Here is a 26,650-nt window from a genome sequence, read left to right on the forward strand (position 1 = left end):
ACGAAACCTAGCCTTCATACTCAGCAACTCCACTGTCACAGACAACTTTGTATGCTCTGGTTTACATGATGGATATAGGGGTTGTTTTGCATCCTCCATTAACTTCCTATACCGAGCCTCATCGCCTAATTCATCATGAGCTTCAATATCATCTCCATTATTAACCTCATCCATGCATGCATCTAACTCAATGGGTTGAAAACGACTGAAAGCATCATTCACCAAATCGACCATTCTGGGCAACACATCTTCATTACGATTATCAACAAATTACTCGCACCTGTTTCAAGACGTTGTTCCCCATGGAGAAACCATGTCGTGTACGTTTGATCTATGCCATTAAAAACCAAGTGTTCGGAAATGGTTTCTAATGTCATCTTCCCACGTATATTACAACACTTGGCACAAGGACAGATGTGCCAGTCTTCCCCATTTGAATTTTGTTTCACGTACTTTAGAAATGTTACAACACCTTCCATGTATTCAACAATTAACCTTCCTGCCCGCATCCAGTTCTTGCATGGTGTCATGGAAGCCATCTCTGGTAACGTATACATGATGTGTTTAAGTTAGATTACGAATGAGTATGTCTATTTAACTGACTAAATCAGTTGCCCATCCAAGACCAAATAGATTGTAACGCTTTCATTTTCAAATTTAAATGCCTACACCGAAATTCCGGCAGCATCTCCCCATATCTCTCCAGATATATTGATCTTGTATTTGATTCCCACGTCAGGTATCAACACAAAGTGATGATATTTGACAATGGAAATAAATGCAAGAAACATATCCAGAGAGAAAGAGAGATGATGCATAGAAAAGGCAAGTGCATTTGAATTGCTAAAATGAAAGCATTACATTCTATCCGGCATTGAACTGTCCAAACAGGGACAATTTAAGGATTTTTATGCACTAAAGAGCACACCGTATCTATGCCTGGCCACATAAAAACCCTTAAATGGGTAATTGATTGTCTTAATATATATATAATCACATCAAAATATGTAATCTAAATGAACATAATTCAAAATACAACTCATTTCTAAATGTAGAATCAAAGCAAAAGAACTGGTAACCTGAGTTGTTTTCCTGCAACCAGTCTCACCAGATACCAGCACCACCTGTTCTCCATACATAAACAGATAAACAAAACTCAGAGCATGACATTGAATAACATTGAATCCTCATTTCACCAGTAGTAGCAAAAAGAAAATGCTCAATACAAGTGTAACAGGTTTATCCTCCTTTCTTTTTATTAAGCATGGTGATGGGGATATTATTTTCTAACAGATGGGTGTAATCTAGTTAGTCCCATACATGAAAGTAGACATGACCAAAATCTGAAAATCCGAATCAATCTAACAAAAACCATCAAAATCCAAAACCCAAAATAAGATTCAAAACAAACCAAAATGGATGCCTAAACTACAAAAACTACACAAGAAGCATCTACATGCATCTACCGACCAGTTACCACCTGTAGTTTCTCCAACAATGCATGACATCTATAAACTTCTGCTTTTGATTTTTCTATATAGCATAAATTAGAAAAGATTCAAGTGACTAAAATTTTTCTATGGATGGTAACTGGCCAAGAAAAGCTAATCACATTATATATAGTAAAAATTAGAAAAGATTCGAGTGACTAAAATTTTCTCATGGATGGTAACTGTCCAAGAACAGTTTAGCCATTTGTTCTAAATGACATGGATTGACGACTCATCTGAGTTACACATGACTTGTCAGAGTAAACTTGGACCCTAGTTTGGAACCACAAATAATCTATCATGTAGTAGCCAAGGCAGGATCAACTGGTCCATTTTCAGCATCTATCATGGTCATGTAGCAGCCGAGGCAGGCACACGGCTCAAGCAGTAAAACACTGCAATTACTGCTGGTTGAACTCGCCTCACACGTGTGTAAGATCAGAAAGTTGACCAGGCTTTCCTTATTGTGTAGATTACATGCATCCAAAAGCAGCCAAAACATGTCAATTTGCTCTTTGCCTTCATTTATATTGTACAATAGGCATCAGCACTGCTGGGATCAAATGACGAGTGGGTCTGATATTGCACACGTGTGCCTTGATCGCATTTGCAAGACATCAGCACTGCTGAGATCAAAAGCCGAAAAGCTAGCTTCTCTTTCATTCAGAATAGTTATCCCTCAAAGAAGACGGCGCTAGACTTCATCACGGCCATCCCTGCATCAACGTTTAATACAAGCCAGTGGGCCTTTAATAAGGATCATTCAAGAGAGCTTTGCTATGACTATCCGCATGTACAAGGTGGTATATCGTAAACCCAGCACAGCACCATAGCAAACAGGTGCAATGACCAGGCTATCCATCTACCTAGTGGGTCTGGCCATGTTGATGTTCTCACCTAAGAAACAAATCTAGTCCACTCAGGAAGTGGGCAATGAATTTAGAAAGAAGGAATTGCTTAGAAAACTTCAGCCAAGCTTTTCTAATTAGTTGCACTTTTACTTGGAAAATTTCAGCCCATCTGATTAACATGATTATTGGGCCAGGTCATCCATCCACATAGTCGTACTCTTCTCGTGTGGACCATCTAGATCACACACCGACATGCCATGACACTGCAGCTATTTTGGTTTTTGGCAATCCAAACTGTTTGCGAGGTGGAATAGTCAAAATGTGTCATGTGTTCATCACGTTGTGGGCCATCATCTCATCTATGTAAATCTTCAAATTGATTTTTCCGCCCGCCATGTGACCTATATGAACACGCGTCACATTTCAACAGGTTCACGTTAGAAGTTTCATAACATGAGATTTTTGTAACAAGTGGTACAGGTAGTTCACGTTGTCACACAAAGGGTCCACCAGACCTGGATGGTCATCTATATATAAATAAATAAAAGGAAAAAAAAAAGGCAATTCTAATTGTTAGGTAGGATAGAATGCAAGTGCAATTAATAGCACACTCCAGATCACCTTCATTTCAAGTCGATCGACGATCAATATCATTGATCAACAACAGCAAAAGTTTTGCTGTGGGCACTTTGTTTTCGTAATAAAAGACAATATCAAGAAAGGGTTGGTAGCCGGGTAGCATAACACGGTCGTTCCACCGCTTCCCTCTGGGGCCCACCAGCACAACATCACCTATTTTGTTTGGTGGGTGGGTCCCATGTAGGGCCCACCATCTTTTATATATATATAATATAAAATATATAATATATAATATATATAATATATAAATATAAAATATATAACATATATGTGCATGCTGACGTCCAGGCCCTGGACGGCCTGGACAGTGGACAGTCACATACATCAAGGAGGGCCTCACACGTGGGGTGTGCACGGTGGACGGTTTGGATAAAACACATGCACGGTGGTGTGGCCCACTAAAGTGGATGGATGTCGTGGGTGGGTCTCATGGACCCCACCCTCAGTCCACACCTTTGTGTTAGCCACTGTACAAGGCACTAATGTCTCAGCGTTAAAACGAGGTACCTTTCAACCAGCCTACCACTGAGTTATGGATCTGGGCGTGGATAAACAGGGCCCCACACGGATGTGGGTCCCACCGTCTAGGGGTGGTGGACGGTTGGATAAAACACATACTCTATGGTGTGGCCCATCTAAAAGGGTGGACGGCGTGGATGGGTCTCATGGACCCCACCATCACACACTCCACTGTCAGCACACACCCATCGTCAGTACACACCCACCATCAGTTAACACTTCACTGTTACCACAGAGAGAGAGCATTACCTGTGTTGGTGAAGAGATCGACAGGAAGAAAGAGGTGGGAGAGATGTCTGCGGCCGGCGTTGGGAGAGGAAGAGACGGAGGTGGGAGAGATGTCTGCGGCCGACGTTGGGAGAGGAAGAGACAGAGGTGGGAGAGATGTCTGCGGCCGGCGTTGGGAGAGGAAGAGACGGAGTGAATGAGAGGGAGAGAGAAAAGGGCAGTCATTTAAGGCAGATTGCGTTCTAACTCAGTACCTTGCGTACTGAGTAAACCATGTGGGGTCCACCGTTATTTATTTATTTTATCCACTCCGTTAATACATTTTAACAGATAATTTTAAGTCTTGATACCAAAATGGAAGAATATCTAAACCTCAAGTGGACCACACCACGGGAAACAGTTTTTTTGAACCTCTACCATTGAAAAATTAATGGAGGTCACAGAAGTTTTGGATCAAGCTGATGTTTGTTTTTTCTCTTCATCTATGTATTTGTGATCTTAAGAACAGGTTGGATGACAAATAAACATCACTGTGGGTCCTAGGAAGTTTTCAACGGTGTAAATCATTATTCCACACTATTTCCTGTGGTATGGTACTCTAGAGCTTTGGATTGACTTAAAATTTTGGATCAACCCCTAAAATTAGAGGGAAAAAAGGATGGACGGTGTGGATTAACCACATACATTCACAGTGCAAGATCTAGACCATGAATCAGGTGAAAAAAAAATAGACATTCCGTTTCACAGAAATAATCTGGGAACGGATTGGCTACTCCCCCTGACACCAGCCCTGTGGCTGGTGGTCGGTGCTCTGTGGGCCCTGCCATGGTGTATGTGTTTCATCCATTCCGTTCATCCATTTTTAAAGATCATTTTAGGGCTTTATTTTAAAAATACGAGGGTTATAAATCTTCAATGGACCACACTATAGGAAAACAATAGTGATTGGATATCCATCATTTAAATTCTCCTAAGGCTCAGTGTATTGTTTATCTGACATCCAATCGGTTGATTAGGTCATAAAGACCCAGATGAAGGGAAAAAACAAATATCAGATTGATCCAATACTTTTATGGCCCCCCAAAAGTTTTTAATGGTTGAAGTTCATTCGACACTGTTTCCTGTAATGTGGTCCAATTGAGATTTTTATATATCTCATTTTTTGTGTAATACCATAAAATGATCTATAAAAATATATGGACGGAATGGATGAAAAACATACATCATGGTGGCGCCCACATAGCACCGAACACCAGCTATTGGCTGGTGGCAGGGGGAGTAGCCAATCCGTTTCCCAAATCACTTACTATTCACGTGTACATCGAATATATACCATTGGTGATTGTGTTCCTGTAATTTTCCATTATATAATAAATTAATGGATAGGATATATGGAATATAGAATTAAATTGATCTAAAAAAATCTGATTAATGGGTCAGATCTAATAATATGTAGGTATATCATCATTTATACCGCGATTCATTTCTTCACTCTCTTCTCATGCGAGTCGTCATGGAATTTCAAATTTAAAGAATGGGAAGGTGATGTGGTTGCCTGACCAACCGTGCTCTGTTAGGGGACGTTGATTATATACACGTACACATTCTCACACGCACGTTTCGTACCTTCACTTAATCTTAACCGTCCAAAATATCAGATCCAGTAAGAATTAGGTACATCCCATAAATCGATTTGTAGCCATTTGATTAATGGTCATTTCCTATTGAAATGTGACTGTTGGATATCCAATCAATATTGTTTTCCTATGATGTGGTCCACCTTAGGTTTATATCCCTATCATTTTTTTGATCAAGCCCTAAAATGATCGGTAAAAATGGATGAACATAATGGATGAAATACATACATCATGGTGGGGCCCACATAGCACGTAATACTAGCCAACGGGTGGGTGGCAGGGGAGTAGCCAATCTGTTCCCATCCATGCTGGTATTTGTGGTGTGGTCCATTTAATCTTTGGAAATGATTCATTTTTGGAATAATTCTCTGAAATGATCTCGAAAAATGGATGAACGGTGTGGGTTGATCCCAAATTTTCGGTAAATCCAAAGCTCAAGTGGACCATGCCACACGAAACAATGTGGAATAATGATTTCCACCATTGATACCTTCCTTGGGCCCATAGTAACGTTAACGTTAATTTATTTGCCATCCAACCTATTCATAATATCAAATATATATGAATGAAGAGAAAACACAAACATCAGCTTGATCCAAAACTTCTATGGCCTCCAAGAATTTTTCAATGGTAGAGGTTCAATCACACTATTTCCTATGGTGTGGTTCACTTGAGCTTTGGATATGCTTCCTTTTTGTTCTTTAGACCTCAAATTATTTGTTAACATGGATAAACGGAATGGATAAAATAAATAAATAACGGTGGACCCCACAAAATTTACTTTGGTAAAGGTAATGACTAATTCACCTGAATGTAGAGGGGTTTCCTTAAAACATTTATAATCATATATTAGGCTTGCCTTAATGTGATTCACATATCCAACCCACTCATTATGTGTGTCCCACTTGGATGAGGGGTCAGACCAAGTTTTAGCCGCATCCAAAACTCATGTGGGCCCCACCAAGTGCTTTTATATTTTTTATGATGTCTTGACGTGGTTTTAGATGGTATGGTCCAACTGAGTTTCGTTTACGGATGATTTTTGAGATATCTCATAACCTAAAGGGGACACATTAAATGCACGGTGTTGATGTTCGACACACATCATGATGGGGCCCACAAAACTTATCTACATCAATTTGTAGGTTCTCACAAGGTCAATAAATTGGGTCACAATTTTGACAATAACATTTAGCCCATTTTATATGTATAGTCCATTCACTCTATTTTATTGATCAATATCCTCAATTTGACTAGTTACTCGCCTCAATCAGGCTAGCTACATGTGAGAAAGGTATTGGGAATACAAGATTGATCAACAATTTGAGTGAAATTTGATTTAAACATATGAAGTTATTTACTCTTCAATCTGGACTAACTCGATTGTCCAAAAATGGTTAAATGTTCAATTAGTGGATGTGCCTAATAATTTATTAAAAAAATATTTATTTTCACAGATAAATATCAATTTCCATTCAAAAATTACATTTTTTTTCAAAATGTATATTTTTTTACTCTTAATTTTTCTTTGAAAACTTGTAACAAAATATCATTTTTAATATAAAATATTTCAAAAAAATAAATTAAAATACAAATTCTGAATTTTTATTTTCAAAATATCTTAAATTTTCACAATTTTTAATTTTTTTCCCAAAAATTCCAAAATGCCAATTTTTTTTCTTTAAAAGCATCATGTTGTTTTCAACTTTTCAATTTTTTTAAAAAATTATATATATTTTTTCAAAATCTTAGTGTTTTTATAAATAACTTTTTCTTTTAATTTCGAATTTTGAACATTTTCAATTATTTTTCAAAATCACAAAATTTTTCAACTTATTTATTTTTCATTTCAAAATATTTGTTTTTTGATAAAGTATCGATTTTTTAATATCGTTTTATTTTAAAAATTTTCAATTCTTTTTCACTTCTCCATTTTTTTTTAAAGCATTTTATTTGAAATTGTCAATTTTAATTGAACTTCACAATTTATTTATTTTTTTTTCAAATTTCAAACACTCATTTTCTTTTTAAAAATATTTTCATTTTTCAACATTGTGAAAATTTTCACATTTTTTAAAATATTTTTAATTTTCTTTTTCAGGATATTATTTTTTCTCAAAATCAAATGCTATTTTTTTTTTCAAATTTATCAACTTTATTAAATATTCTTTTTTGTTCCCACAATAGATTTATATTAAATCACGATTTTTATTTTTTCAAAACCTAATTTTTTTCTCAAATATTGTTAAATTTTTTTAACTACTCAATATTCTTTTTCATGTGATATTATAAATCATTTAAATATTAGTTTTAAATTTTAAAAAAAATCCACTCATTTGATATAAAAACGAAATAAATTTTCTTTTGCATTCAATTAATTGTTAAAAAATAATCTTAGATACAAATATGTACAATTAAACCACTGAAATTATATTAAAAAACAATTATTAGACTACAAAAAACTTAATTTTCCACCATATTCTAAAGAAAATGAAAAAAAAAATTAATGTTTAGGCAAAAGTCCTTTTACGACGGACCTGATCTGTCGCAAAATCAACTGAAAAGCCCGCCATTTGCTAATTTCGGCGGGAATTTGCAACTGTTCGTTTTCCGTCGCCAAATCAAACTTTGCGACGGATTTCATCCGTCGCCTAGTTACGACGGACAAAAAATCCGTTGTAAATACGTCGTAAATCGGATTTTAGCGACGGATTTTGGTCCGTCGCTAAATTTCGCGACGTTAGGCCTACGGATATTCAAGAAAGACAAGCTTAGTGACGGACTTTTTTCGTTAGCGACGGATTACATCCGTCGTTAAACCAAGAGATTTTTGCGACGAACAAAGTCCGTCGCAAAAATACGTCGCAAAATGGCCACTTTGGCGTAGTGTGCGTAAACAGGGAGTCTGGTTCTGTTGCAAACTAACTGCGAAAGAGAAGTCGGTGCTCAACTCCAACCACCACTTCCGGAATTCTATAAAGGAGAGAGAGGGAGAGAGAAAGGGCATCTTGGCTAGGGGGATCAAGGAAGCTGGACGTGTGGAGCAGAGAGAGAGAGTAACAATTATTTATTTTACTGTTTATTTTTATTTCTTTTACGATGTTTAGCCTAATCATATATGCCTAGTGTAGGCTAAACCTCTTAGCTAGGGCTAAGAGGTGAAGCTTGTAGCAAGTGAGACCCGACCCGAGTTCGCATGTGTGCATGTGTGTGTGTGTGAGTATGCATTCCGTCCATCTTGATCCCGCGGTCCTACCGGTCGAATCCCGGCGACCCGTGACCCTTGGATAGTGTTTGCGGTCATCCGTGAGCCCAGTCATGAAGACCCGACTCGGATCGAGTTGAGACCTATACCATTGTGACCGCATCGTCGTTGCGATTCCAACGACGCGTCTTGTGCATTCATCCGACTTATAGATCAAAAGTTGTGAGCATTTCATCATGTGGCCCACTTTTTGTACAAAAGCATATGGACCACTCTCAGGCACAAGTTCCCATGCACACCACCCACACACACTACAATTCCCATGGAATAAACACTACCCATCCTAAACACTACCCACACCTAACCTACCCTAGCAAGCATTGTTTGTATCACCATACGTCATGATTTCTTTCTCTAACCAAGGAGGGAGAGTAATGATGACTCCCCTACAACCTTCCCTTCCTCTCTCTCCTCCTTCATTCTCTCATTTTCCTCTTTCATGGAAGAATTTCCAGCCCTCCCTCTCCCAATTTCCAGCAACTTTCCCTTCCTTTCTTCCTCCATCTAGCCATCACAAATTCATCTTGACCATTGAACCTTTAAGCTTGGAGCTTGGAGTACCTAGTGTTGGTGGTAGCTTGAAGATTTAAGGTGGGTGATTATAATTGTTGATCTTATTTTCTACCCTTTGATCTTTTTTTTTCTTTCTAGATGGATCATATGGGACCCACCAATCCATGGTGGGGATCCCATTTGATCCCATGGATGTGGCCCTTTGGCCCATCCTACATGCATGTCATGATCCATGATGGGGCCATTCTCCATGGACCCCATCATGATGTATTTTATAATCCACTCCATCTTAAGGTCATCTAGACCCTAAGGATCATGTTGGGATGGCATCCCAACCATCCATAACAATTATATATCATGCATGTAGTGATTTTATGTTGCATGTAAAATCAATGTAGTTGTATGGGTATGATTCACTCTTGGGAGGGCCCACTAGTGGCGGGGCCCTACCCCCATGGCCGGATTACTCTCTTTCCTTATTTTCTTTCTCTGATGTATGGATGATAGTGTGTGTGTGGCCCATTTATAGTGGGCCTTGGATGTCCCAAAATAAATAAAAATAAAAATCCAGCAAGGTGGGATGCTCTTATCACCTAACTCCATGATCATCGGACACCTTAATCAAATGTATGCAAGTGTCCTAGTTCTAGTATGTGATCTGGACTTATGTGGGGCCCACTGAGGAAGGCCACACACCCTTTTTATGGCTGGGATTATTGAGATATAGGCTGATGTGTCCAGCCATGTATTGCTGTCCAAAAACTTGGACTGTTGCATGGATTGTCATGTTCAATCTTTGGCATGGATTTTTGGATCATGATTGTCATTATTTTCTTTATAAGTATGGAGTGTAATGAGAAGGTATGGACCCCACCATGAGGTGTGATGGGTCATACCTCAGATGGTCCATGATATGGTACCCAAAAAGGAGGCCCATAGGGGTGGGCGGTCCACCTTGTTGGGCTGTCCAACCCACATGTATGGAGGGAAAACATACACTTCAGCTTGGTTTCTCTGAAGGATGAGCCACTTTTATGGACCCCACCTTACTTTATTCTATGAAGAAAATACTAAACCTCCATTTTCCCCTCTTGGATGAAGGTTGGGCCCACCTTATTGGGTAAACAATGCATGGACAGCAACATCCCTTCCTGGACAGATTGAAATTCTTAATTTAATTAAAATATTTATGAGTATCCAAAAATTATAAAATTTTACAGAGAGGTGGTTTACTTATGGTAGGACCCACCTACAAAATTTTGGGGCCAATGGACACCTGTACACACCATGGTGGTGGCTGGACTGGCCCATTACAATACGGTGTCCAGATCAGTCCGATTTTTAGGATAGATTGATTTCTTTAAATAAATTAAAATATTTATATATGTCTAAAAATTCTGAAATTTTGTGGAGATATGTTCCACCCATTCTAGGACCCACTTACCAAATTTCAGTGCCAATGGACCTCTGTGTACACCGTGGCAAGGGCCGGACTGGCCCACCACGTTGGGACGTCCAGGTCAGTCCGATTTTCTGGACAGTCTATTTTATTTAAATAAATTAAAATATTTTTAAGTGTCCAAAAATCTTGAAATTTTGTGGGGGTGTAGGTCACCTATGGAAGTATTACTCTATAAAATTTCAGATCCAAAATACATTTGAGTTGCCCGTGGTATGGTTGGAAGTGGTCTGCTAGTCAGGGACGCCCAGGCTGGGGCATCTAGCCTGCTTCGTGGGCCCACCTCGATGTGTTGAATGTCCCACCACCCATCCATGTAGGGTCCTTAGGGGATGGATCATACTTGCCCCCTTTTTATTCAATTAGAACACATTAGGTGGATTTTTGGGCCATATACCCCAGGCCCATAGGACTCCCTACACATGGGACATCCCTGCCTTAGGCTACTGCTGGGCTTGCATTCTAACAGTCTGGCCCATTTCATATATGTATTGTATATCCTCTCTCATCTGGTGGGGCCCACAGTGATGTGTGTGAGCCATCCAGAATTAATTATACTAAGAAATACTTCTAATGCTGAACTCCAACCAACCTAGAAATTTGGGTGGGCTGGAATTTGGCATTGAGCCCAATAACTGTTGCCTATAGATGTTCTTTGGGGCAATATGGCCCACTAGATTTGAGGAGGATTTATGTCAGTATCTTATCATCTTAATTTTTATTTTTTTGGGCTTAATTAGTGTATGATTAAAGGCCCATCCCAAATAGGATTCTTCTTGGGCTAGTCTCTTAGTTAAGTAAGGGCCTTATAGCCTTGGTTGGGCTGGAACTTTTGATAGGCCCATTGAACCCTTGGGTCCTATATTTACCATGTCATTGTGATGGGCCTTATGGGTCAAATACTCAAGTAGTTGGGCCCTTGTTTGCCCACTATAATAAATCCATACTTGGGCCGAGATGTGAGGCCCAACTTACATGTGTTAAAAATTTAAGAATTTCCCATATGTTGGGATAATGGGCTGCCCATTAGGCCTACCACAATGAATGAACTTATGACCCTTATGGTTGGGCCCTAACCTTGCTTAAGGGCCCACTAGGTTGCCTTTGTTTTTGGGCTTAGTGTATGGCCCACTAGGCCATGGGTTGATTGTGCCTTGGACCTTTCTTTATATATATAGTAGGCTACCTTTTGGGACCCAGTTGAGGTTGGATGTCCTCCTTGGTGGCCCTAAGGTAGGCCCATAGAGGCCCTTATAGGTGGTTAAAGGCCCACCTTGGGCCTGGCTAGGACTGTTCCTCCTTAGGATTTTGACTCTCTTAGTTTGTGGGTCATCCTAAAGTACTGGGCTCCCACTAGAGGACTTCTCTTCTTCTTAGAATACCTGTCGATGTGCCTAGATCTTGACCCTCCTTGAGACAGACGATTTCATATTCCTCAGGTAGCACACTTACATCGTTGCAACCCATATGCATCATCTGTATGAATTGATTGCATTGTATAGTGGTCATTCAGGGATGGAGTTTTTTTCCCTTTTGCACATTGAGTGCCTGAAACTTGTGCATGATTTGTGTGTGCGACTCATGCATTGGCATCGCATTTCATGAGGATACCGCCCTTACTTCATCAGGGCCTTGCATCCACAGGGACATTTGTGGATAGCCGCATGTGTGGACACCGGAAATATTACTTAAGCATACTGGGTGCGTAGGATGCCCATGGGTGAGATTCCCAAAACTTCCATGGTACCAAGGATCTGCTCCAACGCCGTGACCGGGTGGAATACATGAGCGCACGAGGGCCTTATACCGTTAGGCCGCGACTCCCACTGTCGTGTAGTCGGTTGGATAGGGGTGTGGCCTTACCTGCCTGGTGTGAGGAGGCATTGCTAGGCTGAGTCTGACCAGCTCGCAAATGGGTCCGTTACCTTAAGGCCTTGTTGGTGATTGGTTGTCCACAGGCGGGTAGTGAGGTCTCTTACGCTCGTTTGACTGTGCGGGGTCTGCAGAGCGGCACATTGTAATGGACCCCGGTGATTTCCTTATGATTGAAAATGTACTTGACTTATGGTTTGGATATGAGCACTGACATTACTTACATCGCATTAGCATTGGCTATACAAGCCCCCCTTTCATTCATTGCCTTGGTATGGCACTCATTACTTATTGCATCGCATTCATGGTAAGCCTTGGTAAGACTAGTGATATGTTCATTGATTATGCTTCTCTCCTTATACCTCCTACTATTCTTCTGTGCACCATTGTCACACACTTACACCACCCTCTAAGCTTCTATAAGCTTATGCACGATTGATACGTGTAGGAGACTCTAGGTAGGCGCCGTAGCAGCAGAGCATGGAGTAGAGTTGAGTAGTGAGGACTCCAGTGTTGCTGATTTCTCTCTTTTCCTTTTTATTCTCATGTATGTCCTTTTGGACCTTTTGGATGATTGTAAAAGTTCAAATTTTTAGTGGATTTTGTGATGTGTGCCTTTGTTATTCTCAGATGTACTTGCAGTGATCTTGGGTATGCTCGCATTGGAAGTGATTATATTATTATGAAAATCCTCCTTGTAGGATCCCAGGATCGGAACCTACCTCAGGAGCCGAGAATGGGGTACTACGGAGGCTGTTGCGGCCAGAACCGGCCATCGGGTTCCTTGTGAGTCCGGTTACCGAGTTTGGGGTGTGACATAGCATGATGGGAGACTTTTTGCTTGTGCCTTTTGTTTAGACTGAACTTATGTTGATTTTAGTTTAATTAAGGGAATGTTTTTAGTTTTTAATGGTCTATTGTGAGTAAAATTACAATGGGTCTGCGATAGCTTTAAGCATGTTCCTTTTCTTTTTATGTTCATGACGTCAGGAAGCCCTATTGTTCACCATCGTCTCCTGGGCATTGAGGGTCAAATATTGCATATCAGACCCTAGTAATTACCCGATTTTACGAATATGATACTGTTTGACGGCATGTTTTAATCGTATTTGTAATACAGGACGCATTTACGAGCCTGGACCGAAAAGGGTGCTTAAAGCATGGACTTAACGCTCTAATGACACCAAAGCATGGGACGGACTCCAGAGACCCAAGATCAACAGAATTACACATCAGGGACCCGGAAAAATCGAGAAACCGAAGCTTAAGCAGGCCTGAAAGACATCCAGAATGCAAGATTATGGGGTTCCCACTGTCCGATTGGCTCCAAACTTTCTATGAGACCTGATGATCATGAATTAACCGTACACATCAAAAATCAGCCATTGGATCGCTGTGGAAGTGGCTCAACGGATAGAGCAGCCCTTTAAAACCTCAAGTGGGGCCCACCTAATCTCTGGATGCGCTTCAGTTTTGGACCCAACATCTTAAATTAAAAGGGGAAGAAGATGGACGGAGAGGATTGCACAGATTCATCACGAGTGGACCCCATTGAATTGCTAGTGCACGGTGCGTAAGTGCACTCGACGTGCACCGAATCAAGCCGATCAGGTCAGCGGCACTGACCCGATCCTTCTCGCATGCGGAGAACAGCAGGCGGACGTTGTTCGTCCGTTTTTGTGTAGTGGGCCCCATCCATCACAGGTTTCGAAAATCAGAATTGTCCATATGCTCTGCGAGGTGACCAAAACCGTCGCCTAGCTTTCTTTTTTGTCCCATGCACACACACACAGGTACAGTGCATGTAAACGCAGGATGGACGGTGCAACGAAGAAATCCGTGGGCCACACCAAGTTTAATCCGAAACCAGCCATTCCCACCTGGTTTTTCATTCCTCATTCAATGGACGGAATGGATTTTCAACTCGGCCTCAAAAAATGGGCCATCGCAGGTGGCAGAGTCGACTTGTGGCGACTCTGTTCCGCAGCAGGAAGCTACGTCGACTCTGGTGGGCCACCATCATCATACCTCACGATGATCCGAGCCATTCAAATGGAGCAGGAGTGAAAACCGACCGTGCAAGGAAGTTTTCTCGAAGATATCCGCGGTGAACATCACCGACCATGTCGTTCTTCCGGCTGCGAAATTCTCGGCTGCGTCAGCCCTATCTGCGTAAACGGAGTTGTTTCCGTTTCGAATACAACACCTCGCTCCTCCGTCCCTAGCAAGGGATAAAAGGAAGAAAAGAGAGAGCTTTGAGGGGAGAAGGACGTGAGCAAAAGGTGGAGCGTGTGAGGGACGGAGGGATCCAAAGCTTGGCTGGAAACGGACAGTTTTGGAGGGCCGTGGGGAGAAGAGCTTAGCTGGACGTCAGGGAGAAGTGTTTTGAAGGCTGGACGTGAGGCTGTTTTTTTTTCTTTCCTTCTTGTTCTTTTCTCTCTCTTTTTATTTTTCTTTTTATTTGCTTTGGGTTCAGGCCATTCATGTGTGGCTAAACCTCTTAGCTAGGGCTAAGAGGTGAAGCTTGTAGCGAGATGGGAAATTATATTTTGTGCCTTTAATTTAAAATTCATAAACTGAATTTGATTTTAGTTAATTATTAAAGGAATATTTTTCTTAGTCTTTTATGGTCTGTTGTGACTAAAATTACAATGGGTTTGCAATGGCTTTGAGTATTTCTTTTCCCTTTTTATGTTTATGAAGTCAGGAACCCCTGTTGTTCATAATTGTCCCATGGGCATGGTAGGATGACAGTACCCTTCCTGATCCTCATACATTGTTGGTTGGTTAGTAATTAGTTTAATTCTGTTGTTTACTTTGTCTCCTGGGCATGGCTTGGTGATGGAATCCATTCTAATTCATATACCTTTTGAAAACTATATCAAAGGAAGTGTAGTTAAATTCCATGATTTCTGAAGCAGGCATAATTTCTCCCTGATCTCTACAAGTGGATCCTCTGAATCCCTAGTTTCTTCCTCTGAATTCCTTAAAGTTTTAGATAATTATTCCACAATTATTCCTTAAATTCTATTTGGTTTAGATCACATCTTAAATCTAGTTCTAGTTCTACTTGGTTTCAGATAACGTACAGGTATCAGTCCCTGTGGATTCGACCTCGGTCTTACCGAGTTTATTACTACATCACAACCCTATACTTGGGGAGTGAACAAGTTTTTGGCGCCGTTGCCGGGGACTGACGGTTACGATTCTCTGAAATTAATTGGTTTTAGGATTAGTTTAAGATTAGGATTTTACTAACCTTAGTTTTTTTATTTATTTATTTTTATCTGAGTTCAAAACTAACTTGTTTCCTGTTTTATAGGATCTTGACATAAGTTTCTCAATTGGTAATTCCTTCCTAATCTCTCTATTTTTCCTATTTTTAGAATTAGGGTTTAAATTTTAGAAATTTTCTAATTCTAGTATCCTCCCTTCTGTAGGAAATAGTTTATTTTTAGAAATTAGGTTATTTCTTTCCCTTTTTAGAAATTAACTTTCTATTCTTATTTTAACTCTTTTAAAGTCTAATTTGTTTCCTAATTTATTTTTAGAATTTTTGTTTAGAAACTAACCTTCCTATTTTGTAGGCCTTTAAGATAGAAATCTCTAATTCGGTAAGCTCCTTCCCTACTTTCTATTTTTCAATTCTCTCTTAGTAATTTACTTTCTAGTTTAGGACTTTCCTAGTTTATTTTAGAAGTTCCACTTTCTTTTAGAAATTAGTTTACTACTACCTTTATTTTAAAGGATTGTTCCTCTTCTTTTAGAATCTAACTTATTTTGTTTTTATTTTGCAGGTCCTTAACTTCGGACTCCAATTTGGTAATTTCTTTCCAACTCTCTCTTTCTTTCTAGATTTTCTTTTCTTTTTTTTAGGTTTTTAATTGAGGGCTGCGAGTGTTTTCATGCCCAAGTGGGCCCGTGACAACACTCGACGTCTCTTGACTGAAGGAGGATTGGTTGAGGGGTTGACTATCCATCGCAGGACTAGACACCACTCGAAATCCCATGGGTTAAGTGAAGTTATGGCTGAAGACCAACCTCCTCTACTTCCACCCAGGGTGGAGGATACCCAAGATGAAAATGAGGTGCAACAGGCACCCCTGCCTCGTACTTTACGAGATTATCTACAACCGGCGGGAGTGAGTATGCCCTCATGCATGATTTTTCCTGAAAACACAGGACAAATGGACATCAAGCCAGGAGTTATCCAACTCCTTCCCAAATTCCATGGACTTGAATCAGAAAGTCCATATTTACATTTGAAAGAGTTCGATGAGATTATAGCTACATTATGTTTTCCTAATGTATCTGAGGATACAATTAGGCTAAAACTCTTTCCTTTTTCCTTAAAAGAGAAAGCTAAGACGTGGTTACATTCACTGCGTCCTAGATCCATTGGCACATGGAACGGCATGCAGAGAGAATTCATAAAAAAATTCTTCCCACATCATAAAACGATTACCCTCAGAAAAGCGATCATGAACTTTGCCCAAAAGGAAGATGAAACATTCTTCCAATGTTGGGAAAGGTTCAAAGATTTGGTCAGTTCATGCCCACAACACGGATTTGAAACGTGGCACATTACAAATTTTTTCTATGATGGACTGACATCTTCCATGCGCCAAATGGTCGAGACAATGTGTAATGGAGAGTTCATTAATAAAGATGTTGACGAGGTATGGGATTACCTCGATAGTCTCGCTGAAAAAACACAATCATGGGACTATTACCCAATGGCGAACACCACGTCTAGGCCGACTCAATTAAAGGAGAAAGGTGGATTATATCTCTTGAAAAAAGAGGATGATCTCAAGTGTAAAGTGACTACGCTCATAAGGAAAGTTGAGGCCATGGAAGGAAAGAAGGATAAGGTCAATGAAATTATTTGCGGCATCTGTGATTGCAACATTCACACAACTGAAAACTGTCCTACAATACCTGCCTTTCGAGGAGTGTTGAATGAACAAGCCAATGCCGTAAATAACTATCAAAAACCTTTTACTGGACCTAATTCCAATACATACAATCCTGGCTGGAAAAATCATCCAAACTTTAGTTGGAGGAATGGACAAACGGCGACTCCTCCAGGTTTCTTCAATCAAAATCCAAATCAAGTGAAACCTCAAGAGGAACCGGTTTAAAATCCCATACAAGAGCTGGCTCAGGCAATGCGGGGAATTACAGATTTTATGCAAAAGATAGATTCTCGTATGACGGTTATAGAAAAGGGGATGCTTCCTACACAACCTCTCCCCAATCCTAAACCGCAGTACAAGATTAATGATCCCAGCTCTTCAAATCAGATGGGGCATGCTAAATCCATCACCACTCTTAGGAGTGGGAAGATCATTGATAAAACTCTTCCGGTTAGGCCCGAAAAGCCTCAAGAACCAGAAAAGGACAACAATGATGGATCCAGTGATGCCCTACAAAAAGTAGAACCGGAACTTCTAGAGAAGCCAGTTGCTTCATTCCCCCAACGGTTGGTTTCACCAAAACCTCTCACTAACTCTCAGGATATTCTAGAGGTGTTGAAACAAGTGAAAGTCAACATTCCTCTACTTAATGTCGTTAAACAGATACCTTCATATGCCAAATTCCTGAAAGACTTATGCACGACCAAAAGATGAAAAATTATTCAAAAGAAAATCTTCTTGACTGAGAAAGTGAGTGCCATCCTGAAGCAAGACGTGCCGCAGAAATTCAAGGATCCCGGTAGCCCAATCATATCATGTGTAATCAGGAACCATCGAATTGATCACGCACTTCTTGACTTAGGAGCGAGCGTCAATCTGATTCCCTACTCGGTATACAAACAGTTAGGTTTGGGTGAATTAAAACCCACCCTAACCACACTACAACTTGCTGATCGCTCTGTTCGTGTACCAAGAGGGATAATTGAGGATGTGTTAGTCCAGGTCGATAGATTTTACTACCTTGTAGATTTTATCATCATGGACACCGAACCCATCAATAACATGAGCACTCAGATTCCCGTCATTCTTGGTCGCCCATTCCTTGCCACATCAAATGCAATTATCAATTGCAGGAATGGTGTCATGACTATGTCTTTTGAAAATTTGACATTGGAGTCAAACATTTTTTTCAATAACGGCAGCAACTCAGAGGATGATGACGATTTCCACGACATTAACATGATTGACTCTTTCGTGGAAGATACAACACCGCTGACCTTATCCTCCGACCATCTGGAGACGTGCCTGGCCCACTCCCATGATTTTGATGATGACATGATTAGGGAGACGTGTGCCTTGCTTGATACTGCACCGGTACTTGAAGTTAACCGGTGGAGGCCACAATTTGAAGAATTGCCACAAACCGATATAGTGCCTCTACCGTCTAACCTCAAGCCGCCGAAGCTTGACCTAAAACCTTTGCCCTCTGATTTGAAATATGCATATTTGGGTCAAGATGAGACATACCCGGTGGTGATCTCTGCCCACCTGGAGAAAGAACAGGAGAGTATGCTTATATCTACTCTCATTGAGCATAAAGGAGCCTTGGGATGGATGATAGCGGACCTCAAAGGAATCGATCCTTCGATTTGTACTCACCACATATATCTTGAGGATAAGGCAAAAACCGCTCGGCAACCACAACGTAGACTAAATCCAAACATGAAGGAAGTGGTTAAGGCCGAGGTTCTTAAACTATTGGATGTGGGTATTATATACCCTATATTTGATAGTCAATGGGTGAGTCCAACTCAAGTGGTCCCTAAGAAGTCCGGAATCACCATCGTAGCCAATGCTAATAATGAACTCATGCCAACTAGAGTCACTACTGGTTGGAGAATGTGCATTGACTACAGGAAGTTGAATACCGTCACGAGGAAAGACCACTTTCCTTTACCATTCATTGATCAGATCCTGGAAAGGTTAGCTGGTCATTCCTATTACAGTTTTCTTGACGGGTATTCGGGCTACAACCAGATAGAGATAGCCCCTGAAGACCAGGAAAAGACCACATTTACATGTCCCTATGGCACCTTTGCTTACCGAAGGATGCCATTCGGACTATGTAATGCCCCTGCCACCTTTCAGCGATGTATGTTTAGTATCTTTTCTGATATGGTGGGGCAATACCTAGAGGTCTTCATGGACGACTTCTCTGTTTACGGTCCATCTTTCAGCAAGTGCTTGGAAAGTCTTAAATGTGTGCTGAAAAGATGTGAAGAAAAGAACTTGGTACTTAATTGGGAGAAGTGCCATTTCATGGTTCGGAAGGAAATTGTCCTTGGGCATATCATCTCGTCCAAAGGAATCGAGGTAGATAAGGCAAAAATCGATCTTATCTCTAACCTACCTCCACCCAAGAACATCAGAGACGTGCGATCCTTCTTAGGACACGCAGGATTTTACAGGCGATTCATAAAGGACTTTAGTCTTCTCTCTCGTCCTTTATGTAATCTTCTTCAAAAGGATGCTCCGTAGAGTGGACTGAGCAGTGCCAGGAAGCTTTCACCAAGCTTAAGGGCACGTTAACCACTGCACCTATCATGCAGCCACCCGACTGGAGCCTTCCTTTTGAGCTTATGTGCGACGCTTCTGATTATGCTCTTGGAGCGGTCCTAGGCCAGAGAAAAGATAAGCGGCCCTATGTCATTCATTACGCAAGTAGAACTTTAAATTCTGCCCAGGTAAACTACTCGACTACGGAAAAGGAACTCTTTGCTGTAGTGTTCGCCTTGGACAAATTTAGGTCCTACTTGATCGGATCCAAGATCATTATCTACACAGATCATGCGGCACTTAAGTATCTTCTTTCTAAGAATGATTCTAAGCCCCGTTTGATACGATGGATCCTTCTACTCCAAGAATTTGATTTGAAAATTAAAGATAAAAAGGGAGTAGAGAACGTAGTGGCCGATCACCTTTCTCGCCTTAATACCTCTGAGTCCCTTGAGACTCCCCATATCAACGACATGTTCCCTGATGAACAACTGTTCAGAGTCTCCCATTCACCTTGGTTCGCTGATATTGCTAATTATCTTGCTACAGGTGCCATACCGACACAGTGGACTGCGCAAGATAAGAAGAAATTTTTCACCGAGGTGCGCAACTTTTTCTGGGATGATCCTTATTTATTTAAATATTGCCCAGACCAAATCCTAAGGAGATGTGTACCAGACGATGAGCATCAGAGCGTCATCTCCTTCTGTCACTCACAGGCCTGTGGTGGTCACTTTTCTGCTAAAAAGACCATGGCCAAGATTCTGCAGTGTGGCTTTTACTGGCCCACTATGTTTAGGGACACTCATGAGTTTTGCAAAGCTTATGAGCGTTGTCAGAAATTGGGAGCATTGTCCCGTCGAAATATGATGCCTTTGAATCCCATCCTTATCATTGAAGCATTTGATTGCTGGGGCATTGATTTCATGGGACCATTCCCCCAATCGTTTGGGAATCTGTATATTTTGCTCGCCGTGGATTATGTCACTAAATGGGTCGAAGCGATTCCGTGTCGAAAGAATGACCATCGCACGGTCATTAAATTCCTAAAAGAAAATATCCTTTCTCGATTCGGAATGCCTCGAGCCATCATTAGTGATGGGGGTTCACACTTTTGTAATAGACCATTCGAGAGCTTAATGAAAAAATACGGTATCTCTCATAAGGTGATCACCCCATACCATCCACAGACAAGTGGACAAGCTGAGATTTCGAATAGGGAGATTAAACACATTTTGGAGAAAACGGTTAACCCTGATCGTAAGGATTGGTCAATCCGATTGACCGATGCCTTATGGGCATACCGTACTGCCTTTAAAACCCCTATTGGAATGTCTCCCTTTAGGCTTGTCTATGGGAAAGCTTGTCACTTGCCTGTGGAGCTGGAACATAAAGCGTACTGGGCGATCAAAAATCTTAATTTCAATCTGGACAACGTTGGCTCGTAACGCAAACTTCAATTGAATGAACTTGAAGAAATCCGGAATGATGCGTACGATAATTCGAGAATTTACAAGGACAAGATGAAAGCATTTTATGACCAACATATTTTGCGAAAATCATTCACGCCTGGTCAGAAGGTCCTTTTGTACAATTCTCGATTACATCTCTTTCCGGGTAAGCTTCGATCTCGTTGGACCGGCCCTTACATTGTTGTCACTGTTTTTCCGCATGGGGCCGTTGAGATAAGAGATCCCGACAATGGCAAGGAGTTTAAAGTCAATGGACATCGATTGAAACCATTTGTCGAGAAATTTGATTCAGAGGACATGTCCATGCCTCTGACTGATCCTGTTTACCAGGATTGATCTCCTAGTCTGATGGAGGTATAGGTAGGTTTCCTGTTTTCTTAGGACTAGGGTAGTTGCTTTATTTGTCTGGTTGAAGACGGTAAACTTAGCGCTCCTGGGAGGCAACCCAGTTCTTCATTTCATGTCATTTTTATCATTAATCAGTTCAATGTTTGTGGGTAACATTACTGCAAACCCTCACGAGACTACAACTCGTCCACTAAGGGTAACCTAGGGGTTTAAAGGCTTGTTGCATACGCTAAATGTAATCGAGAGCACCTACGAAAGTGGTATAGGTAGGATTTTATTTTTGATTTTTAGTTTACTTTTGTTGGTTTCTCTCTTGTGCTGACCCGCTCTTACATAGATATCTTTGGAAAGCCTCTTGATTCTTTCGTCCAGGTACTATCTTTCCATCACTCCTCTTATATTTCTGTTGTCCCATGTGCATCGCATGTTTATTTCTTTTACATTGAGGACAATGTAGCTTTTAGGTTGGGGGTGGGAGATTAGGTTACCTAATCAGTGTTTTCTTCATCTTGAGCAAAAATTGTGAAAATTTTTAAAATTTTTCTGAACATTCTTGTGAATTCGAAGTGATTTTGATGGCCATCTTGGATTTAGAATTACAAGATAGGTGAATGTTGGTGATTTACTACTCTTGGATTTAGTTGCTCGTTAGATTTCACAGTTAAGTTTGAATTATTAATCCATGATTAGAAGTTGTAAACATTGATTGAGTCAGGATTTCACATGTCACGTCTCGCTTACACATTAAGATTTCAGTTTGAAATGAAGGGTTAATTTGGTAATCACTGAGCATGACAAAAACCAGCCTAAAAGATTTGGCCATCAGGGTATAAAAAAGAATTACACCATGGGTTTGCTCCCTATAGGTGAGGATTCGATTCCCATCTTGAAATTTAAAAAAATAAAAAAATAAAAAAATAAAAATAAAAAAGACTAGAAAAATGGAAGAATGATTTGTGAGGCAAAGTTCTGGCTTAGGTGATGGTAGTTATGATTTTTTTTGATTGATTACCAATGATGTCATGAAATCGACAATTTGATCTCTTAGTGATCGATAAGCCAAGATTACACTATACACCCATGGAACTCAATGTTTGGAATTTTTCTAATTGATGGATTAATACCTTGATCTTGACTATGAACTTTACTGTGCGCATGAGTCTAGGAGAAAGAAATACCCAACATTCATGAATCTTAAAATTCTAGGATCTGGATTGTTTTTCAAAAATAAAAAAAATCACTTGAGTCTCTAAAAATTGTCATGTAATTCTCAACTTATTTTTCGCATATTTTGCTCGGGACTAGCAAAATGCTGGTTGGGGGTTGTGTTGAGGGTCAAATATTGCATATCAGACCCCAGTAATTACCCGATTTTACGAATATGATATTGTTTGACGGCATGTTTTAATCGTATTTGTAATACAGGACGCATTTACGAGCCTGGACCGAAAAGGGTGCTTAAAGCATGGACTTAACGCTCTAATGACACCAAAGCATGGGACGGACTCCAGAGACCCAAGATCAACAGAATTACACATCAGGGACCCGGAAAAATCGAGAAACTGAAGCTCAAGCAGGCCTGAAAGACATCCAGAATGCAGGATTATGGGGTTCCCACTGTCCGATTGGCTCCAAACTTTCTATGAGACCTGATGATCATGAATTAACCGTATGCATCAAAAATCAGCCATTGGATCGCTGTGGAAGTGGCTCAACGGATAGAGCAGCCCTTTAAAACCTCAAGTGGGGCCCACCTAATCTCTGGATGCGCTTCAGTTTTGGACTCAACATCTTAAATTAAAAGGGGAAGAAGATGGATGGAGAGGATTGCACAGATTCATCACGAGTGGACCCCATTGAATTGCCAGTGCACGGTGCGTAAGTGCACTCGATGTGCACCGAATCAAGCCGATCGGGTCAGTGGCGCTGACCCGATCCTTATCGCATGCGAAGAATAGCGGGCGGACGCTGTTCGTCCGTTTTTGTGTAGTGGGCCCCATTCATCACAGGTTTCGAAAATCAGAACCGTCCATATGCTCTGCGAGGTGACCAAAACCGTCGCCTAGCTTTCTTTTTTGTCCCATGCACACACACACAGGTACAGTGCATGTAAACGCAGGATGGACGGTGCAACGAAGAAATCCGTGGGCCACACCAAGTTTAATCCGAAACCAGCCATTCCCACCTGGTTTTTCATTCCTCATTCAATGGACGGAGTGGATTTTCAACTCGGCCTCAAAAAATGGGCCATCGCAGGTGGCAGAGTCGACTTGCGGCGACTCTGTTCCGCAGCAGGAAGCTACGTCGACTCTGGTGGGCCACCATCATCATACCTCACGATGATCCGAGCCATTCAGATGGAGCAGGAGTGAAAACCGACCGTGCAAGGAAGTTTTCTTGAAGATATCCGCGGTGAACATCACCGACCATGTCGTTCTTCCGGCTACGAAATTCTCGGCTGCGTCAGCCCTGTCTGCGTAAACGGAGTTGTTTCCGTTTCGAATACAACACCTCACTCCTCCGTCCCTAGCAAGGGATAAAAGGAAGAAAAGAGAGAGCTTTGAGGGGAGAAGGACGTGAGCAAAAGGTGGAGCGTGTGAGGGACGGAGGGATCCAAAGCTTGGCTGGAAACGGACAGTTTTGGAGGGCCGTGGGGAGAAGAGCTTGGCTGGACGTCAGGGAGAAGTGTTTTGAAGGCTGGACGTGAGGCTGTTTTTTTCTTTCCTTCTTGTTCTTTTCTCTCTCTTTTTATTTTTCTTTTTATTTGCTTTGGGTTCAGGCCATTCATGTGTGGTTAAACCTCTTAGCTAGGGCTAAGAGGTGAAGCCTGTAGCGAGATGGGAAATTATATTTTGTGCCTTTAATTTAAAATTCATAAACTGAATTTGATTTTAGTTAATTATTAAAGGAATATTTTTCTTAGTCTTTTATGGTCTGTTGTGACTGAAATTACAATGGGTTTGCAATGGCTTTAAGTATTTCTTTTCCCTTTTTATGTTTATGAAGTCAGGAACCCCTGTTGTTCATCATTGTCCCATGGGCATGGTAAGATGACAGTACCCTTCCTGATCCTCATACATTGTTGGTTGGTTGGTAATTAGTTTAATTCTGTTGTTTACTTTGTCTCCTGGGCATGGCTTGGTGATGGAATCCATTCTAATTCATATACCTTTTGAAAACTATATCAAAGTAAGTCTAGTTAAATTCCATGATTTCTGAAGCAGGTATAATTTCTCCCTGATCTCTACAAGTGGATCCTCTGAATCCCTAGTTTCTTAATCTGAATTCCTTAAAGTTTTAGATAATTATTCCACAATTATTCCTTAAATTCTATTTGGTTTAGATCACATCTTAAATCTAGTTCTAGTTCTACTTGGTTTCAGATAACGTACAGGTATCAGTCCCTGTGGATTTGACCTCGGTCTTACCGAGTTTATTACTACATCACAACCCTATACTTGGGGAGTGAACATCGGATGATGGTACCCTTCCTAACCTTCATACATTATTGATTGGTTAGTAAGTAGTTTAATTCTGTTGTTTACTTCGTCTCATGGGCATGGTTTGGTGATGGAATCCATTCTAATTCATATACCTTTCATCTCTTAAAAACTATATCAAAGGAAGTTCAGTCTTGATTTTCATGAACATGGGACTCTAGGTCTAGTTGAGTTTTTGAATTAGGCATAAGATCTCCCTGATCTCTACAAGTGGATCCTCTGAATCCCTAGTTCCTTTCCCTGAATTGTTTAAGTTGTAGATAATTATTTCATCATTATTCCTCAAATTACACTCGATTTAGATTTCATCTTATTCTAATTCTAGTTCTAGTTAGTTTCAGATTACGTACAGGTTTTAGTCCCTTGGGATTCAACCTCGGTCTCACCGAGTTTATTACTACATCACAACCCTATACTTGGGGAGTGAACAGTGAGCAATGACGTGAGTGGGTCTTTCCAACCCACCATCACTTGTACTGTGGTCCACCTGATGGTTGGATCAGCTTGATTTTTTAGCTCGGCGGTCAAAATAAGCTAATTAAAGAGGTGGATGGTGTGGATCTAACAACTACCTCATTATGGGTCTCATAAGTAGAATCTCACTTTAAAATTTTATGCATGCGAGCTTCATTGAGGTTAGAGTTTTCTAGTCCCCCTTGCACCTAACGGTTAAGGCTAAAATGGAATGAAAAATCAGATGGATAGCTTTGATGAAACATATGCATCAAGTTGGGACCCACCAGTGGAGGCCCCACCTTTCTCCTACAACTCATGGAGTGGGATTTGGAGAATCGAGAGATGGCGAAATCCCGCCCATAGTCACGAGTGTTTGGGCACCAAACCCAAAATGATTTTCATCCTCCATTCTAAACATGCCAACAAGATGTATAAGATGGGATTATGAATACCATCCCATATAATACCAGCTAATACACCTAGCCAAACAAGCCCTTAGCTAGTGACCCAATACCATCCACAGTTACTTGGTGTCAAAGATTTGTATATTTATGGACACTGTTGAGCCATTTTGTATGCTTATTTTGGGGCATGAACTAAAAAATGAGCTATATCCAAATCTTAGGTGGATCTGTAAACACCCTCCCGCGGGTGAAAACGATGTGATGGAATGATGCCCTCACTTTCTTAACTTTTTATCTGTTGGTTTTAGCTTTAGTTTGATTGAATGTGGGGTCAATTTAAAGGTAAAATGTGTTTGACTTGTAATCGTAGTTAATCAGAACAAGGTTTCATAATTTATGGTTAGCTAGGATTCATAAAATTGCTTAGAAAGCAACAAATATGTAGAATTCTCGACTCGAGTGACTTCTACATTGGTTTGTACCCTAGATTCTAGATAAGGACCTTGGTTAGGGAAAAAAAAT

General features: G+C 40.6%; 1 non-coding gene across 1 annotated transcript; it reads right to left on the bottom strand.

Moving 5' to 3' along the window:
- Window positions 1-16,936: 16,936 nt before the first annotated feature.
- Window positions 16,937-17,043, bottom strand: LOC131238069 (small nucleolar RNA R71). The gene has a single exon (XR_009167488.1). It is a non-coding gene; the product is annotated as a small nucleolar RNA R71 (small nucleolar RNA).
- Between the last annotated feature and the right edge of the window lie 9,607 nt (window positions 17,044-26,650).

This window comes from Magnolia sinica, chromosome 2 (genome assembly GCF_029962835.1).
Source record: "Magnolia sinica isolate HGM2019 chromosome 2, MsV1, whole genome shotgun sequence".
NCBI lineage: Eukaryota > Viridiplantae > Streptophyta > Magnoliopsida > Magnoliales > Magnoliaceae > Magnolia > Magnolia sinica.